Source organism: Pongo abelii, chromosome 12 (genome assembly GCF_028885655.2).
Source record: "Pongo abelii isolate AG06213 chromosome 12, NHGRI_mPonAbe1-v2.0_pri, whole genome shotgun sequence".
NCBI classification, from domain to species: Eukaryota; Metazoa; Chordata; class Mammalia; order Primates; family Hominidae; genus Pongo; species Pongo abelii.
The window spans coordinates 93,751,304-93,763,596 of NC_071997.2; the positions used below are offsets into that span (position 1 = coordinate 93,751,304).

A 12,293-nucleotide genomic window follows, 5' to 3' on the forward strand; every position below is an offset into this window, starting at 1 on the left:
AGTATGGCTGAGCGCAGTGGCTCACACCTGTAATCCCAGCACTTTCGGAGGCCAAGGCAGGCAGATCACTTGAGGTCAGGAATTCAAGACCAGCCTGGCCAACATGGTGAAACCCTGTCTCTATAAAAATACAAAAATTAGCTGGGCATGGTGGCATGAGCCCATAATCCCAGCTACTCAGGAGGCTGAGGCAGGAGGATTGCTTGAACCTGGAAGGCAGAGGTTGCAGTGACCTGAGATCACACCACTGCACTCCTGGGCGACAGAGCGAGACTCTGTCTCAAAAAAACAAAACAAAACAAACAAACAAAAGAAAAAACATAGTTCATTCTTGTCTCAATGCTGTTAGCATTCATATATGCAATCAAGTCTGATGTAACATAGCTGGTTTAGAAGTTGGCTATTTGCCCTTACTGCTAGCTAATTAAGTAATCTCACAACTTGTTTATTTGGTGGTTATCAAACCAAGAAGGTTTATAAAATTCTACAAAGAAATTTATAATACTTCTGCTTCAATAATGATCACTGGTTTAAGCTAAGCTCTCAGTTTGCCTGTGTTCTTATTAGAAAACAGTTCTTTGCAATTTTCACTCACCTCGTGCCCTGTCTCCACTGGGAGACATCACAGCATGTTTTTTGAAGTCTTCTTCTTGTTTTCTCTAGAAGTTCTGTAAAAAAAAAAACAAAACGCCATTGATAATGATAGCTACCTTGCATTTTATACCATCACTTTTTCCTATAATTTTGTAATTAAAAGTTCTTATTATATATGCAATTCACTGTTGTTAAAGATTTCTATTAGGTAGAAAACATATAAAGTAAAAAAGTAAAAGTCTTTGTTTCTTTTAGTCTTTTAATTTTTAAGTCACTTGGTATTGAGCAAGTACAATCACCTCAGTATTCATATGTTTGGGGGACTAATAAAAATAAATTTCTATGTATTTAAAAACATAGCTGGAGAACTCCAACACGGCTTAGGGGTCTTTGCTGAATCAGAAGAGTTCAAAGCAGTTGATATGACCGTAAAATATTGAAAGCCACAAATCTAGAGTCTTTTCTAATATTCCACATTAAATCACCTACTTCAAGTGACAAGTGAAATGTGTTTGTAATAGGTTTTTCTTTAGGGGCCAATGGAAGTGCTCTATACTCAAAATTAAGAACAAATCTATTTAGAAAACATTCTGTGATTTATATAATTTTTGCTGCAGTACAGGCAGTTTGGCCAATTCACTCAATCTTCCTGGACTTCGGTTTCCTGACCTATATGATTGGCTTGGTAATAGTAATACTCGCCTCACAGTGTGGATGTGAAGATTCAGGGACATGAAGCCTGGAGGGAGGGAGACTGGGACATAGAATGCAGGGAGGGGCAAAGCCTTACTTGGTCACCTTTTGTCATTTTATCAAGAGGCCTTTATTCTGGGTGAATCCGTTTATTCCCAGCTTGGCTTGCTCTTTTTTTCCTCTAATTTTACTGATTTTTTTTTTCTTAAAAGATTACTTTTGTATATAATGCTGTACTTTGTCTAAAGGAATATAAGAGGCCATGTAAGGCCTGATACTGGCTCTGACAGACACTGCTAGTTGCCACCCAGTATTCATTCTCCTCTTTTTTTGGAAACCCAGTTAAAAGACTGTATTCCCCTCTTCCTCACAGCTAAGTGTAACCATGAGACTAGATTTCTACCCATGCAATACAAGTAGAAACATTGAGTGACCACTGGGAAGTCTCCTAAAAGAACACACCTTTTTTCCCCCTTCCTCGTTCCTGCTGGCTGAACAGCAGTGAGATAGGTGGAGACCTAGCAACCGTCTTGGACCAGGAGGTGATATACTAAGGATGGCAGAAGAGCAAGATGAGAGGAACCTGGGTGCCTCTCATCAAGGAACTCATTTAACAGCACTGGACTGCCTACCTTTGTGGGCTTGTTTGTTTGTTTGTTTTTAATGTAAGACAGAAATACACTTCTAGCTTGTTTAAGCCTCTATTCTTCTTTTTTTCCCCCCCCAGAATATACAGATTAACCGAATCCTTACTGATATTCTGGCGTTCTAGGAAGCTATCCAGAGCCCAAAAGCAACTTTTTTTTTTTTTTTTTTTTTAAAGGCAGGTTTTCTCTCTGAAGCCCAGGCTGGAGTGCAGTGGTATGATGGTGGCTCACTGCAGCCTCGACCTCTCGGGATCAAGCAATCCTCCTGCCTCAGCCTCTGAGTAGCTGGAACTACAGGTGCATGCCACCATGCCTGGCTAATTTTTTTGTTTTTTTGTTTTTAGTTTTTTGTTTTGGTAGAGATGGGGTTTTGCCACTTTGCCCAAGCTGGTCTCGAATTCCTGGGCTGAAGCGATCCCAGTGTCTCGGCCTCCTAAAGTGTTGGGATCACAAGAGTGAGCCAGCCTGGCAAGAACGATTTTTAATTCTGGAAAGTTTTCTCATATTTCCTTGGAGCCTACGTGTGCTTTCTGCTTATTAACAACAGTCTTCAGTCTTCAGACTTTAGAAGTCTTCACTCCAGCCCTTGTTTGTGACCTGTCTCCCTTGAATTGCCTACATTTTAGATACTACTCACTCATTTGAGCTCTTCAGATAGAAACCTGGAAAATGAGGCAACTCAATTGGGAAAAAAAGAAAGAAAGTTTGGCTAAAATTAAGTTTTTAGGGGTTTAAACAGAGTTCACGAGCATTCAACAAGTATTTAATAAGCATATACCATATAAAAGGCATTGTACCAGGTGCTGGGAGAAATGCAAGGATGCCATTGTTTCTGCTTCCAGTCTAGAAGGGAAGATGAGACACACAAATAACTGTAACATATAATGGATTATGACAAATGAAAAAGAAAAGTGTAAAGTGCCTAAAATTTTCAGAGAAAAGATGAATTCCCTTGTGGGGATTAGAGAAAGCTTCATTAAGAAGATAGGATTTGAGCCGGGTTTTGCACGATATGTAGAAATGGTCAAAAGGGGATCACCAGAGGGGCCAGGCACAGTGGCTCACACCTGTAATCCCAGCATTTTGGGAGGCTGAGGCAGGTAGATCACTTGAGCTCAGGAGTTCGAGACCAGCCTGGCCAACATAGTGAAACGCTGTCTCTACTAAAAATACAAAAATTAGCCCATGGTAGTGGGTGCCTGTAATCCCAGCTACTCAGGAGGCTGAGGCAGGAGAATTGCTTGAACCCAGGAGGCAGAGGTTGCAGTGAGCCAAGACTGTGCCACTGCACTCCAGCCTGGCAACAGGGTGAGACCTTGTCTCAAAAAAAAAAAAAAAAAGGATTACCAGAGGAACAAAGCACAAGGCCTAGGTGGATTTAGGAACCCTAGGGAGCAAAGAAGGTAGAGTAGAAGGTGAGGCTAGACAGGTAGATTGGGGGCAGATAGAGGGACTTAAATCTCTTCTTTGGAGCTTGCTCTGCAGTAGAGAGAATGAGTCATTGAAAATGTTTAAGCAGAGGTATAACAAGATTACATATCTCTGGTAAGAAGATGACTTTGTGGCACTGTAGAGGAAAGAGCAGCTGCAAAGAGGCCAGTGAGCAGGCACCTTTAATAACCCAAGTAAAAGATAATGATGACCTGAATTAGGGAAGTGACTCTTAGAAAGGAAAGGAGGGCACAGATAGAAGTGACATTTCAAAGGTTGCTCCATGAGCCCAATGTATGCTTCACCCAAGAAAAAGAGTTGGATAGTCACTCTCAGATTGAGAAGGAGGAAATATGTCATAAGATAATTCTTAAAATTACTCTAACTTATTTGAACCAGGAGACTAAAAGGAGGCTGAATATGCTATAATAATGAACTTGTTGGTTCTACAATTTTAGCAGAGCCTTAACTTTTGTTTTTGTCATTTGGGGGTGCACTGACTAACTCTGCTAGGAGATGGGGAAAGCACATTTAAAAATATCTCAAAAAAGAAATACAACCATCCTTTCTTTCCCATTGTTCATCCTTTGCCCGCGTGTTACGGTACTTAGCAGATGTCAGTTAGGTTTTTCCACTTTTCCCCAGTTATCTGTTCACCCACCTTTAGGCATCATCTCTACCCACCCCACCCTACTCACACACTCCATAAGAAACCCAATGAAAATTTACCAGGAGGAGATTTTTTAGAGAGTGTAAGAATTTTCCAGTATTTGCTTCTTCATTGCTTGCTAAAACCATGCCAGCATAGCCTGGGGAAAGGTGGAAAGGGCTGGCATTGGCCCATATAAGGGAATTATATTCTCAAATCATTTGAGATAAGTAGGCCCCAAAGACAAATCCAAAACAGCTACTCCCTCATTCTCAGGAAATAAATTCTAGAGATTTCCTCAAATGGATAAATTTGAGAATCCGATTAGCTGCCACTTTTTCTTTATTTTTCTGATTATTTTAGGAAGACTCAAACAGATGTTAATACTTACTACCCTGTCATTTTGTCAGTAAAGGTATGAACAGACAACAAAATAATCATGAACATACCAATCAGAAGAGTGCTCTCTGTAATATTAGCATTTATGATTTGTTTCGTTCATCTTATTTGGGGCATTCAAAGTGCTTTACAAATAACATAATGAGGGTTTTTTCCTTCCACGACTCCCAAGGTGATTCCTGGCACTCTCGAAAGGCACAAGTGATTAGTCAAGTCCTTGGGGCCCAGCAGCAGTAATGTGATGCATGTTGGTTAAACTATGTTTCACACTCATGTAAATTGTGTGTGGGGGGGGGTGGGGAATCTTCCACACTGTCCTTGAGAAGATTAGCAAGAATTATGAACTTAAAGATTCTTACATTTATAAAAATCCAAACAAAGAGAAATATTGAATAAATCATACTCCAGTCCTAAAAGCAAAGTCTAAGGGTCTTAACCTGTGGTCCCAGGAATAGGGTTTCAGGTCACCTGTAAATCTCCTGAAATTGTATGCAAAATTTTGTGTGATTGTACTTTTTTTTTTTTTCTTTTTTGCAGAAATGGTGGACTGGTTTCTGAAGATTCTAAAAGCAATTCTTGACACCAAAAAGGTTAAGAACTGCTGTCATTAAAGAAAAAGAAAGGAAGGAAGAGGGAGAGAGGAAGGGAGGAAAGGAGAGAGGAAGGGAAGGAGGAAGATCAGTTGATCTTTGTATCCACATTTCTTAGTTTATTACTGGCCTGCTATGTTGAAGTACACCCTTATACACAGAGAAAAGGGAAGGTAAATAAAGGGAATTAAGAAAAAGTTAACAATAAGGCCGAGCACGGTGGCTCACACCTGTAATCCCAGCACTTTGGGAGCCTGAAGTGGGAGGACTGCTTGAGATCAGGAGTTCAAGACCAACCTGAGCAACATGACGAAACCCCATCTCTACAAAAAATACAAAAATTAGCCAGGTGTGATGGTGTGCTCCTGTGGTCTCAGCTACCTGCGGGGGCTGAGGTGGGAGGATTGTTTGAGCCCAGGTGACAAAGTGAGACCTTGTCTAAAAAAAGAAAAGAAAAAAGAAAAAAAAAAACCAATAGTATGGTCATCTTTTTTCAAAAGCCTCTGAGTTTTCAAATGAGTTTAGATTGCATTTTCAGAGCCCATGGTTATGAAAAATGTAGACATTAATTAATTAAGTTTGTGAAAAATGTTTAGAATAAATATGCATCAAAAACTTTTTTCTCTAGGATAAATTTCTGATCATTATGTTGAATCCTTCAGAAGTAGCCTTCAATGAAAGTTATTCCATTTACAGCAATATGATTAAAAGGGGCTATTAAAAATATAAAAGGGTGATATAAAGAGAGATTTCTACATATTCAGAATACTATTTCAACATATAAAAACTCACATAATTCCAATACTAAATTATAATAGAATGCTATTCTCACTTAAGACAGTGTTTAAGTGAAACTCAGTTCTTCTCATTACACACCAAAGCCCCATGAAGTGTTTAGAATTAGGTTTCACCAATAAAGCCCCCATGTAATTAATCAGTACACATTTTCAATCAGGATGTGTTTTTTGTTCTGTACATAGAGGAGTGAATGCTGAAGATTCCCCTATTCTTTTTCTGTGTTAGAAAGGAATAAACCAATCTCCCTCCATCCCTAATCTTTTTCATTCTTTAATTATTCTTAATCCCAAAGAGGCATGTCCATGTCAGATTTATGCTGCCTAGCATCCTTTCTTTAAGACTGCTCTCAAAATTTAACTCATCTTCAACTATATTTATTAATATGCAGAACAACTTCAGTCTCCAGTTTATTGATAACCTGCAAAGCGCAGTTAAGACATAATATAAAAATTAAGCAAGGAAATAAATGAATGTTTTACAAATTGCTATAACTTTTAAATAAAAGTTATTTCTTTGAATGGCTACCTTAAATAAATGTTAGCATATATTGGATTTAAATTAGTACACCATGTGGTAAGGATTGATGGGTTTTCATCTCTTATAAAATTGTTTCCCCTTTCAGTGCCCCTTAAAGCATATAAAAGCGCATACTTACCCCATGTTGCTTGTGGCGGTTATATCATCCTCAGATCAAGGCTTATCTGGGCTCTGAATTAACTTAAAGGTTATAAAAAGAAGCAGTAGAGAGGCTTGACTTCCCCTGAAACGAGACCGTAGTATGCTAACCAGGCTTTTAAATGAGGAAAACTAGCGTCTCTTCTAATTATATAAGCTCCAGGTCAAATTCTAGCATCAACTAATCAAATAACTGAACTGCATTTAGTTTCAATGAGTAAAAGGAAGAAACCCATTTAGGAGGAATATCTTTGGTATATTAGAAAATTGAAAAGTTGTACTTTGAAAAGTTATTAACATAGCAATACAAGTTAAATATTTTAAAAGTAAAATATATATCTTGCTGCCTTAAATAAATTGAAAAAAATTAGGGAAAATTTATTTTGCAGCAAAGCAGATACTTTTCTATATTTTCCAGAAGTTTTTGAATTTAAATTATATGTCCTGGTCCCTGAAAACATCTTCTCACCTTATCTTAACTTGTTCAGTATTTGTCTCTTCATAAATTTCCATATAATAATAATATTTAATTCTAAAGCCATGCCAGCTAATGTTAAGCAACATATACAAAAATGTCCAATTCTTAAAATGTATCTTTGAAAACTTACAAATAGGGTCTTTTGAAATTAGCCATAAAGCTATTATTATGAGAAACTAACAAAAATGCCATTTTTATTTTAACATTTTAGAGGACATTGTAACCCAAATTTGTGCCAGTACAGCAAAAAATAAAAATATACATCTTTTGGCAATAACATATTGAGAAATACAAATATTCACAAGATTTTGAATAGAGAAATATGACAAAGAAGTTATCTATTGCATACACTATTTTTTGTCAGTTTTAGAACAGAGAGTTTCAGCAAAAACATTCAGGTCTTTATTGTAATTTTTTAAATGTAGTTGACATATACTGCTCTGGTAATTTTAAAATTATTTTATGTAAAAAGTAAAGAAGTTTTCTGGACATAGAATATATGACAACACACAGATGTACTTTTTAAGAAATTGAGACATAATTTACTTATCATACATAACATTTGTCCCTGTTAAGTGAACAACTCAGTGGTTTTTAGTACATTTTCAAGACTGTGCAACCATCACCACTGTCTAATTCTAGAAACCTCATGCCTCCCAATTCCTTCCTCCCCTGGCAACCACTAATCTATTTTCTGTCCCTAAGGATTTGCCTATTCAGAGCATTTCACATAAATGGAATCATATGTGGTCTTTTGTGACTGGTTCCTTTTACTTAGTACAATGTTTGTTTGTTTGTTTGTTGTTTTTGAGATGAGGTTGGGCTCTGTCACCCATCCTGGAGTGCAGTGGCACGATCTTGGTTCACTGCAACCTCTGCCTCCTGGGCTCAAGCAGTCCTCCCAAGTAGCTGGGACTACAGGCATGTGCCACCACATCTGGCTAATTTTTGTATTTTTTGTAGAGGTGGGATTTTGCCATGCTGCCCAGGCTGGTCTCAAACTCCTGGACTCAAGTGATCCACACACCTTGGCATCCCAAAGTGCTGGGATTACAGGATGAGCCACCCTGCCTGGCCAGTACAATGTTTTTGAAGTTCATGCATGTTTTAGTATCAGTACTTCATTTTTTTATGGCTGAATAACATTCCATTATGTGGACATTTTGTTTATACATTCATTAGTTGATGGACATTTGGATTGTTTCCAGTTGGGGCTATTATAAATGTCTTAGTCCATTTGAACTGCTATAAGAAAATATCTTAGACAGGGTAATTTGTAAACAACAGAAATGTATTGCTCACAGTTCTGGAGGCTGTTAAGTCCAAGATCAAGGCACTAGAAGATTTAGTGTCTGGTAAGGACTTGCTCTCTTCTTCAAAGATGGCACCTTCTTGCAGCATTCTCTTGTGACAGAAGCAGCAAGCAATCTCCTTAACATGTCTTTTATAAGAGCACTAATCCCATCCATGAGGGCTCTGTCCTTATAACATAATCACCTCCTAAAGGCCTCAGCTCTTAATACTACCACAGTAGAGATTAGGTTTTTGTTGTTGTTGTTGTTTTTAGACAGAGTCTCACTCTGTTTCCCCTGCTGGAGTGCAGTGGTGCCATCTTGGCTCACTGCAGACTCCACCTCTCAGTTTCAAGCAATTCTTGTGCCTCAGCCTCCCGAGTAGCTGGGATTACAGGCACACACCACCACACCTGGCTAATTTTTGTATTTTTAGTGGAGAGGAGGTTTCACCATGTTGGCCAGGCTGGTCTCAAACTCCCGACCTTAAATGATGCACCTACCTTGGCCTTCCAAAGTACTGGGATTACAGGCGTGAGGAAATTAGGTTTAAACATGAAGTTTGGAGGAACACATTCAGACTATAGCAATGAATAATGTTGCTATGAACATTCGTGTGCAAGTCAATTCCCTTGCGTACATACCTAGGAACTGCTGAGTCATGTAGTAACTCTATGTCTAATATTTTGAGGAACTGTATTCCACAGCAGCTGCACCATGTTATATCCCCATCAGAAATGTGTGAGGGCTCCAATTTCCCCACATCATTGCCAATCTTTGTATTGTCTGGTTTTTTTTTTTCTTTTTAATATAGCCATCCCACCAAACAATGCATGTTCTCACTTATAAGTGGGAGCTGAACAATGAGAACACATGGACACAGGGAGAACAACACACATGTTGCGGGAGTGGGGAAGAGAGAGCATCAGGAAAAATAGCTAATGCTTGCTGGGCTTAATAACTAGGTGATGGGTTGATAAGTGCAGCAAACCACCATGGCACACATTTACCTATGTAATAAACCTACACATCCTGCACATGTACCCCAGAACTTAAAATAAAATAATAATAATAAAATAAAAATAGCTATCCCAGTTGGTGTGAAGTGGTATCTCACGGTGGGTTTGTGGGTTTAAGGTGCATTTCCCTGAAGAGCAAGGATGTTAAGCATCTTTTTGTTTACTTATTGGCCATTTGTATATCTCCTTCAGAGAAACATCTGTTCAAATTATTTGCCCTTTTTTTTTTTTTTGAGATGGGAGTCTCGCTCTGTCACCCAGGCTGGAGTGCAATGGCATGATCTCAGCTCACTGCAACCTCTGCCTACCATGTTTAAGTGATTCTCTTGCCTCAGCCTCCTGAGCCGCTGGGATTACAGGTGGCTGCCATCATGCCCAGCTATTTTTTGTATTTTTGGTAGAGATGGGGTTTCACCATGTTGGCCAGGCTGGTCTTGAATTCCTGATCTCAGGTGATCCGCCTGCCTCAGCCTCCTAAAGTGCTGGGATTACAGGTGTGAGCCACTGCCCCCCGCCTCTTTGCCCATTTTTAAAATTGAGGTTTTTTTAATTGTTGGGTTGTAAAAGTTCTTTATAAATTTTGGAAACTAGACTTTTTATCAGTGTCATAATTTTTATTGCTATGGTTTCTGGAAATCTGGAGGTAGCAGTGAGCTCAACCAGTGGCGTGGGGGTGAGAGAGAGGAACTTTATTAAGGTCCATGGATGTTATCACTTAGGCTTTCCCTCTGGGGTTGTGGATTGGCTAGTTTAAAGAAAACACGTGGAAACGGGGAACTTATTTTTGCAAGACTTATTTTGACCTTTAGGTTTTATCATGGTCAGCACCTGTGGGATATGTAGGGTTTTGGGTCAGCAGGGTAAGGAACAAGTGGGCTGTATTGCAAACAACTACAAGGGGAAGGAAAGTTTTAACTAGGCCAAGAGTAATGGGATATGACTGGACGTCAGACAACTTATGTCAGGCCTAAAAATGGATGCTGAGGCAGCGACTATATTAAGCAAATTTCTGACAATCAGATATGATTTGCAAGTATTTTATCCCATTGTGAGGACGGTATTTTCATTTTCTTGATAGTCTCCTTTAATGTATACTTTTTTAAAGATAGAAGTGACAAGAGTTAGAATCCTTGCCTTGTTCCCAATCTTAAGAGTAAAAGCTTTTCAATTTTTCACTGTTGAGTATGATGTTAGCTGTGGGCTTTTTATATATGACCTCTGTTTTGTTGAGGTAATTTCCTTCTGTTCCTAATTTGTTAAGAGGTTTTTTTAAAATAATGAACAGGTGCTCAATTTTGTTAAATGCTTTTTCTGCATCTGTTGAGCTGATTATGTGATTTTAGTCCTTTATTCTGTTAATGTGGAATATCACATTAGTTGATTTTCGTATGTTGAACTATCCTTGCATCCCAGGGATAAATCTCACTTGGTCATGGTATATGACCCTTTCCATGTGTTGTTGGAAACAGGGGAAAATCTTCATGACGTGGATCTTGGCAATGATTTCATGGATAATGACACCAAAAGCACAGGCAACAAAACAAAAAATAAACAAGTGGGACTACATCAAACCAAAATTTTCTGCACAGCAAAGGAAACAATCAACAGAGTGAAAAGGTAACAACCTACAGAATGGGTGAAAATATCTGCAAATCATATATCAGATCAGGATTTAATCTGTAAAATATATAAGGAATTCTTACAACTCAATGGTAGAAAAAATTAATAACCTGATTTAAAAATGGATTAGGAACTGAATAGACATTTTTCCAAAGAAGACATATAAATGGTCAATAGGTATTTGGAAAAATGCTCAATGTCACTAATCATCAGAGAAATAGAAATGAAAACCACAATGAGATACCACCTTATACCAGACAGGATGGCTATCATCAAAAACAAAAAACAAATGATAAGGAGGTGGAGAAATTGAACCCTTGCTGTTTTGTCTCTCTAAACCCTCAAATCCTCGGCTGGAATCACCCCAAAAGCAGTGGCAGGGGGACTTCCCACAAGGGAGTCTCCAACTGTCCTGAGATAGGGCTGGCTGGAAACCAAAGAAAAAAACTCGAAGCTCTAGGGTGATCAGTCCAAAGAATTTATTAGGGAAACTTCCTTACAGAGTGCTGCAGCAATCGCTGAGAGAGAAAAGGAATGTTCTACCCAGGTATGTCTGCAGCAAGGGGATCAGAGTCTGGAGTTTCTATGACAGTTTGAGGAATTTGGCTCAGAGCTGGGGGCCAGTTTCAGTGTTTTGAGCAACAACCCAAATACCTTTTTCAGTGCTTGGGAATGTTCAAGGCCCAGTTTGTGTTCAAGCCTGCTGAGAAAAACCTGTAGCCGGCTGGGTCACAGAGCAGTCAAGGTACTCTGTTATTTTCAGCAAGGGCACAGAAAGAAAGTGGGAAGAACTGGATTACCATACACTTGCCCACTGTTGCTGGGAATGCAAAATGGTGCAGCTGTTATGGTAAATGCTATGGAGATTCCTCAAGAGATTAAAAATATAACTACTGTACTTGCTTTGGCAGAACACATACTAAAATTGGAATGATACAGAGAAGATTAGCATGGCCTGTGTGCAAAGATGACATGCAAATTTGTGAAGTGGTCCACATTAAAATAATAATAATAAATAAATAAATAAATAACAACAAAAAAACTACTATATGAGTCAGCAATCCTACTTCTGGGTGTTTATCCAAAAGAACTGAAGCCGGGTGCGGTGGCTCATGCCTGTAATCCCAGCACTTTGGGAGGCCAGGCAGGCCAGGAGTTCAAGACCAGCCTGGCCAACATGGTGAAACCCTGTCTCTACTGAAAATACCAAAAAATTAGCCAGGGGTGGTGGAGCACACCTGTAATCCTGGCTACTCGGGTGGCCAAGGCACAAGAATTGCTTGAACCCATAAAGCAGAGGTTGCAGTGAGCCAAGATCATGCCACTGTACTCCAGCCTGGGCAACAGAGTGAGACTCCTCTATCTCAAAAAAAAAAAAAAAAAGAATTGCTATCAAGATCTCAAATAA

At 38.9% G+C, this 12,293-nt stretch overlaps 1 protein-coding gene and 1 non-coding gene across 4 annotated transcripts in view; one reads left to right on the plus strand and one right to left on the minus strand.

Annotated features, from left to right (window-relative positions):
* The window catches only part of ARHGEF33 (Rho guanine nucleotide exchange factor 33), an 86,856-nt gene extending 80,199 nt beyond the window's left edge, over positions 1–6,657 (minus strand). For 2 of the 3 annotated variants that reach the window (XM_024242797.2, XM_063713455.1), the window contains exons 1-2: positions 6,457–6,657; positions 596–668 (exon numbers count right to left, since the gene is read on the minus strand). The gene's annotated coding sequence lies outside the window, so the exon portion shown is untranslated. The remainder of the gene's footprint in view (positions 1–595; positions 669–6,456) is intronic. The other variant, XM_063713454.1, reaches the window with a different exon arrangement.
* Positions 6,658–11,780: 5,123 nt separating this feature from the next.
* LOC112132125 (U6 spliceosomal RNA) lies at positions 11,781–11,887 on the plus strand. The gene has a single exon (XR_002913940.1). It is a non-coding gene; the product is annotated as a U6 spliceosomal RNA (small nuclear RNA).
* Positions 11,888–12,293: the final 406 nt, after the last annotated feature.